This window comes from Engystomops pustulosus, chromosome 7 (genome assembly GCF_040894005.1).
Source record: "Engystomops pustulosus chromosome 7, aEngPut4.maternal, whole genome shotgun sequence".
NCBI classification, from domain to species: domain Eukaryota; kingdom Metazoa; phylum Chordata; class Amphibia; order Anura; family Leptodactylidae; genus Engystomops; species Engystomops pustulosus.
In genome coordinates this window covers 89,097,874-89,105,851 of record NC_092417.1, presented here as the reverse complement: position 1 = coordinate 89,105,851, position 7,978 = coordinate 89,097,874, and the positions used below count along the sequence as shown (strand labels likewise).

At 37.8% G+C, this 7,978-nt stretch overlaps 1 long non-coding RNA gene across 1 annotated transcript in view; it reads right to left on the bottom strand.

Annotated features, from left to right (window-relative positions):
* Positions 1-361: 361 nt before the first annotated feature.
* Positions 362-7,978, bottom strand: part of LOC140068884 (uncharacterized) — a 91,286-nt gene continuing 83,669 nt past the window's right edge. Inside the window, exon 3 of the long non-coding RNA XR_011848610.1 lies at positions 362-1,082. This is a non-coding gene — a long non-coding RNA (uncharacterized lncRNA). The remainder of the gene's footprint in view (positions 1,083-7,978) is intronic.

Below are 7,978 nucleotides of genomic sequence, written 5' to 3'. Positions count from 1 at the left end.
TGATGGAGACACCATCACAGTACACTGTAGTGGCTCCTACACTAATATGGCTTAGAATGGCATTTAGAATTGTAGATTCAAAATAGAGAAAGATTTATAGAAGATTGGGAGATACATTAATGATAGATACTCATGTACTGCTTTTTAATATGTCATGTTACAAATCTTAATGAAATAAAACTATTTTAATTGGAATATTGCAATAAAAACTGATAAAACATCATCATAAATTAATTATATGGAACACAAATATGATTTTTATTTGAATGGAGAAGGTCATCATAATTCTGTTATTTTACATTTGGTTTGACAGAAAAAAGGAAATGAGACATAATAATTATCTTGACCAAGCAAATGGTCATTAAACCTGCATCACAAGGATTTGTAATAGAACCACAAAAAAGCTTTTTGTTTGCATTGGGTCAAAAGCTCAATTTCTTCAGAATGGTTGTTTGTGATCCAAAATTAATGATGAGAATTTACGGGCTAAAATTTAAGAATCTTGAAGGATATTAATCAGTGAATGTGACATTGTGTCTCCGTCTCTGTGATGTTTTCTTTCTACATCTACAAATTGACTCATTTCAAATAAATTTACTGAAGATGGATGGCAGCGATTTAAAAAGGGGACCGGGGAGTTTGCCTGGCACTGGCTGCTTATTATGTATTAATCTAAGAAGAACATTCATTTTGATTCTTTTTCTTGTTCAGTCCATTCATATACTTTTTAGTTCTTTTTATTAATCAAGCATGAGAATTTTTTAAAGCTTCCTTTCAAGGTAAAGAAGAATGCATGGAGACCACTATGGAATACTTCTTTGAAATTAAGTACCTATAATAGAAACATGGGTAGACTACCTTTGACCTGTGATGATTGGTGCTGGTATCCAAATTCCCAAGCCAAGGCAAAGGAGTCTGTTGGAGCTTATGGTAATTTGCCCTGTGATACTGGCATAGCTAAAGAGGAGGTAGAGGAGGTAGAGGCAGGTAGAGGCAGTTACTTCTTGAATGTAGAAACCTTGATTGCAGGGAAACACATACGGTACATTTCTCTGGGTTTTCGATCAGGGCCACAGGTGGTGCTGAGAATTGAGAAGGGTTATCAACTAAGAAAAAGTTTTTGTCTCTTTTAACTTACATTTCATTTTGACAAAAAGGGTGAGTGGCAATTGCAAAGCTCAGACCACTTGCTCAAGGTGAACCATCCTATAAAATGAAATTAAGGACAAATACACTAACTAATCATTAGAAAATTCTTTATTGTGCAACTTTACATAGGAGTAACTATATGTATATAATTGTTTGGTTACAGTAAAGATCAGAGGTAATAAAAGTCTTAATACCTGCATTATGTGTTTTGAGCACATAACACATGAACGGTTATGTGTGGTTCAATGCATAAAAGTCGACCCTTACTTTACAATTTCACTCAGTTTATTACCATTCTCAGCACTTCTACATTTCAGCTACACACACATACTGTCAGCTCTACTATAAACCTCCCTCCCTCTGCCCAGGATAAAGAAGTTATCTGCCTGTAGCTTGTAGCTTTCCACTCCTCACGCTGTGTACTTGCCGGCAAGAAGTCAGCGTCTGTGTCAGTGTGTGAGAGCTCCGTCCTGGAATGCAAGGGGAGGGGCCCCTGCAGGGAGCAGATAAAGAGAGAAGTTATGAAGCAAGAGGGCTGCTGACCCTAAAGTCAGAAGATACAAGGTCAGAAATCAGGGAAAAACTGAAATTGTGTACACCAGGACTGATAGAGACAGGTTGGAATTATATCTGTGATATTTAGCATTTTTGTTGATAACATTGAATTAGTTATGTGATTACAAATGTGTTATTTTGTTATCCTGAGTACATTTAAGAAACTTGTCTTCATGGGAATACCCCTTTAACAACTCCTCTATTGACCCCCAACACTTGTAGTCACTTATGACATCTACCTTGTGGTAGACTTAGCAGCTTACCATTTGAAATACTTGAAGGACTCCAGGATGAAAGGATCATTTGGCTTCAGATGATTATGTTATCTATAATCCACCCAATGCTCACCCCACTGCAACCTCCCACACCATACAGTAGGTCATTAACATACTGTCATGAGTGAAGAACTCATGGGATAAAATCACAGACTATTGCATTGCAAATGCTACAAGTGGCTACCTGGCCAAGAAGTGCTCATTTAAGGAAAGTTTCATTGCTAAACATAAGAGATTGAGAGTAAATGATTCTAGTAGAAATGGAGTCACAAGAAATCCAGCATGAAATTCAGAGTTTGGAGAGTTATAAGTGAATTCATATTCTTGAAAAATAAGACGTCCCCTGAAAATAAGACCTGGTGCTGCTTTAGGAGCAAAAATTAAAATAGGACACTGTCTTATTTTCCGGGAAACACGGTAGTGGAGCTTAGAGACTCCAGACATTTAAAGCATTACAAAGAATTGTCATCACTCACAACCTTATGACATAACTGGCAATATTAGAATTAACACAAGCTTCTGCTTAGACTACAAAGAAAACGACTTTATGGTGAAGAACCTATTCTGCAGGTGTCACTAATGCAGCTTTATATATTTTCTATGCATTACACAATGATTTTCTGGTTTGAAGGAAATTTTACAGAACAAAGCCCAGAGAATAGCTCTTGTATTTTATAGCTGATTAAACATCGGTAACTGTGGAGTAGGCTATATTGTCTGCAATATTAATGCTAATATTAATAGGAGCTGAAAATTGCTCTTTGTGTCGACCCAGGGAAGCAATGTGTGTGCAGATCATCTATTTAAGGGAACAATATTTCCAAAATGATTCTTTTTTTAATTAAAAGCATGAAAGTGAATACAATGAACATTGCAGTGTATGAGAAATACCTGCAAAGGTTTACATGGTTCAGAATTATTTATTGACTTTTCCTATGCTACACACAAACCCACAGCATGAAACTACCACTTCTATCCCACATATATGGACAGAAAAATACTACTACTCCTATTATGCATGTACAGATACAGCTAAGAATTGCTGTGCACATCCTACATTTAAGGTCCCCAGTATAGTGCTATGCAGGGCTGGTGTGAGGAGGAGAGGGGTGCAAATTGGCAACTGTCCAGGGTCTCTTTTCCCACAGCGGCCCCTTTTCATGGCATTTTTTGTAGTGGCAGCTTTTACAAAAAAAATGCTACTGAATTTCCATTATGAAATTTTATTAGCGGGGCTATGCTGTGTCAATGTTCATTTTTAACATTATTCCAGAATTTGGAGCCCTACTTATAATTTAATAAGATACTACTATAATGCAAATATGGGTAGATCATAGTAATCCTGTTTGTATAACTTAAACCTGCTCATATGCTGGGTCTTCTCTTAAGCTGGACATTGGTCTTATCCTGGGCACAGAAAAGTACCACTACTCTTCATCCAAAAAATTACCTTATAAATGATTACAGTACAATCAAAATAAGTTGTAGAACCAGCATCTACCAATATAAGGCCAATACATGGCGATGACTATTACATTACATTGCTGAACAGCTAGTAACATAGCTTACCAGAGATTTCTATTTAATGCTTCCTGTCTGTGTATAATTCATTACCATATTTGTGTACCTCAACCAATAACAGGTAATAATTTACAAAGAATAGAAGAAAGCAGTGTGGCTCAGTCACAGAAATCAAGCGTTTCCTATGATTGTATTATATGAGTTTTTCTAGAACCCTTTGATTCTGAGATTCAATAGGAACATTTACACAAAGGCTTGAAAAGACAATTCTATTGTACGCTCTGTGTGTGACATCAAAGTATGCCACCTAGTGTCTCCAGCTTCTTAGCATCTAAGATTTGTCTCTTGATATTATTTTCTCCTGAAGTGACTTGGAGTTTAGTGTCTATATTTTCACTGTTGTTTTTATAGTCTTTAGAAATTGCTACCTTTTCCCCAAGCCTCAAAATGTTAATTGTTATAGATATATTAAAGTTTATTACATTGCTGTTGCTAGAAATGAATGACGTTATATTGTGTCAACCATTACTTAAAGAAAATCTACCACCAGGTTGAATGATTATAAACCAATCACACTGACATACTGGTGTGTGTCCTCTGGCAAAATCCTCTCTATTTTAAGCTTTGTATACCCTTGTTTTAAAGGCAAGAAAGGCTTAACAATTATGCAAATGAGACTTGGGACTCCAGACTCTATTAACACCCATGGAGCCAAGAGCCCCGAAGACTCAATTGCATGCTTTTAAAATCCTTTTTTTTAATAAAAACCAGGGCATAATAAGTTAAAAGAAGAGCAGATCCTCCCAGAAGGGGAATACACAAGTATGTCAGTGTGCTCAGTTTACAATCCTTTATCCTGGTGGTAGATTTCCGTTAAAATATACCTATGGTTTTGTGATGAGTTTAATAAAATTATAATATTTTTAAAACTATTAGAATGATACCCATATTGTGTTGCTTTCAGAGTCATGACATTTATTTCATATTTCAGCTCAGAAATAGAAAGGATATTACTTTTACTTATGCGTGCCCTGAAACTGTGCTTAATGCATTCTATACTTTTTTCTAAGGATATTCCATTTGAAGGCTCCAGTGAATGTGCATATCTAGCACATGCGCAGTTCACATATGCCAGCCACCTCACTTGCTAGAACAGGACAGTTTCCAGGGAATGCGCAGTAGCGAGTCGGCACTGCTAAGTCCTCTTCATATAAAAGCAGCATTGAAACTACTGGACATGCCCGGCAGCTGTCCTGTTCTAGTGAGCCAGGAGCCGGCATGCACTAGCTATGCATGTTCACATTTTCTTGGCAGGTTTGGAGGCCAAGAAGCACCTTTCTAGGCCCTTGCGCGGCCACCGCTACTGACAAGCAGCGGTGGCTATATCTTATGTCATCACAGGGCCGTTGCTAGGGGGCAGGTAAGCCCTATCCAGAGTCTATAATGAGGATGTAGGTAGGTTTTTAAAAAAAAAAATTGAAGAAATATTTTTTTTCTGTTGGGGATTAAACCAAACCTAGTGGGATGAGAGTAACCCTTTAAGTTACCCTACAAGCAAAAGATATGGATACACAGTGATAACCATCAAAGAGTGGGGAGACCGGTACTATAAAGACAGGTACTATAATGGTCTACACTGAGGAAATAAGCAAATGGCTACTTAATGGTAATTATTAACCTTTCAACCAGCTTTGTAAAAGTACTGTATCTATTTCTGCCCATTATAGAACTTTTTACTTCTGCTGACTTTATGTCTATTTGCAGTTGTCTAAGACCTGGTGGGAGAAGATATTAGTTTCTATGGTGTCTTCCATATGTTACTCACAGAATCTTTTCCAGAACACTATTTCTTACCATCAGGAGGATCATATAGAATATCATAGAAATAAACATGGGCATAACAAAAGACATTTTGTAATGTCCATTAGTACGTTTCAGCAGCTCACATGATGTGTTGATGGATTACTAGCAGCTAGATTTATTGCTAGGTCCTTACAAAATTGGGGGTACAGGTTCCAATAAATGTTTTTCTCCTTAAACACAAAAATGTATATCTATTTTGAAAACAGTATATATAATACATATTTTATACCAAAACAGCTATATAAAGCAATTCAATCATACATTTGGTAGATAACTCAATAATAGCAGCTTAGATACAGCAGCTCAGCTTTGCTTTGGGTATGGTAGATGCCTCTATAATATTGAGAAGCGACTACACTGCATTTACATCTAGTGAAGTCTTTTCTGAATGTATTGAGAAAGGAGTTATAGGTGAATAACATAACATTGCGGCTAAATATTTCTCTATATCCTCAGTTACTTAACCATATACTGACCTACTGCTACATCTGACATCAAAAGGTTAATTATATCCTAAGGTGAGGGGAACATCTTTGGCAGATTGCAGTCATAAATCTTAACGTGCACAATAAGGTTGAAGTTTTCATGATGCTTAAATTGCTAAAAGTCAGAGGAGATCAAAGTGCTTTAGGGTGGCTTGTGAGCCTCTCTGGTTGCAACTGTAACCTCTATAATTACACCCCTAGGATTAATGCCAATTAATGAGAGTTATTTGGAATGACAATGCTCTTGATTGAAAAAAGATGTTAAAAAAACAGATGTAAACTTTTTAATAATCAATAACTGAAGAAATAAAAGATGAGAAAGGAGATAGAATAGTATGTTTCAAATAATAGTGGTAGTAGCAAGAAAATATAAAGTAATGATAACAATGGTAAGAAATATCAATAAATAGCACATATAGAAACAGATTCTTAAAATGTGTAGAATTATTTATTGTAATTATTATTTAGCATTATTAGTAGCAGTAACATTTATCATTTGTTGTAAAAATGTGTTATTATTATTATTGCTATTTATTTTTGAATTATTAGCAGTTATTGATGTTGTTATCAATTACTATTAGAGATGTGTGAATCATTCAAAATTTGTTAAGTAGAAGCTCGGTAGAATTTTTCAAAATTCACTTCAGGCCCTAATCAACATTACTCTAATTGTCCTGGAAATCCTGGTTGTTTTAGTATTGAACCTCCGCTTCTTCCCTAAAACACAGATTTTTAACAGAAAGCTCCTACAAATTTGTTTTCCCTTGCCCATCCCCCTCTTTAAGTTTGAGATGAACGACATTGTTAGCTAGCCACTAGAGATGGGCAAATTTATAAAAATTTGATTCGACCCGGTTCGCTGAATATTCACAGAAAATCTGATTTGAACCGAATCGAATCACGGCATGTGACATAACAGTATGTCACATGCCAGTTGCGAGTACATGGAGAGGGCTCATGGGCTGAGCCCTCTCCATAGCCGGTAAGTCATTGCTTCATATTGCAGCAAAGGCTTACTGGAAACACCCGCATGAAGCCGACGGCAAAGCTGCCGACGGTTTCAAAAAGATGGCGGCTTCAAAAAGATCGTTGCTCCCCGAGAGGTCATTGGGGAGCAGCAATCCATCGCCATGACAGCCTTGGGTCTTCCGAAGGCTTCCTTGGTTTAACTCCTTCATTAAAATGTGCGATCAGCGTTTAACCCCGTAGCGGAAAATAGCGCCCAAAGTCGAAAAATATAAAAAATTCAATAAACAGTGATCAAAAGGTCGTACAGTCCTAAAAATGATAGCTTTGAAAACGTCAAAAGATGCACAAAATTACACCACCCACAGCATCGTACACCAAAGTATAAAAAAGGTATTTTTTGAGGAGGAAAACAGTGAGGAACACTATGACCATACTGTGAGGAACACTACAGCCACACAGTGAGGAACACTACAGCCACACAGTGGGGAACACTTCCTCCATACAGTGAGGAACACTACCACCATAAAGTGAGGAATACTACCGCCATACAGTGAAGAATACAGCCATACAGTGAGGAACACTACCGCCATACAGGGAGGAACACTACCGCCATATAGTGAGGAATACTACCGCCATACAGTGAAGAATACAGCCATACAGTGAGGAACACTACCGCCATACAGGGAGGAACACTACCGCCATATAGTGAGGAATACTACCGCCATACAGTGAGGAACACTACTGCCATACAGTGAGGAACACTACCGCCAAACAGAGGGGAACACTACCACCACACAGTGAGGAACACTACTATCAGACACTAAGGGACACTACCACCACACAGTAAGCGATACTACCGCCATACAGGGAGGAAGACTATCACCATATGGTGAGGGACACTACGCCCATACAGTGAGGAACACTACCGCCATACAGTGAGGAACACTGCCGCCATACAGTGAGGAACACTGCCGCCATACAGTGAGGAACACTGCCGCCATACAGTGAGGGACACTACCCCCATACAGTGAAGAATACAGCCATACAGTGAGGAACACTACCGCCAAACAGTGGGGAACACTACCACCACACAGTGAGGAACACTACAATCAGACACTAATGGACACTACCACCACACAGTAAGCGACACTACCGCCATAC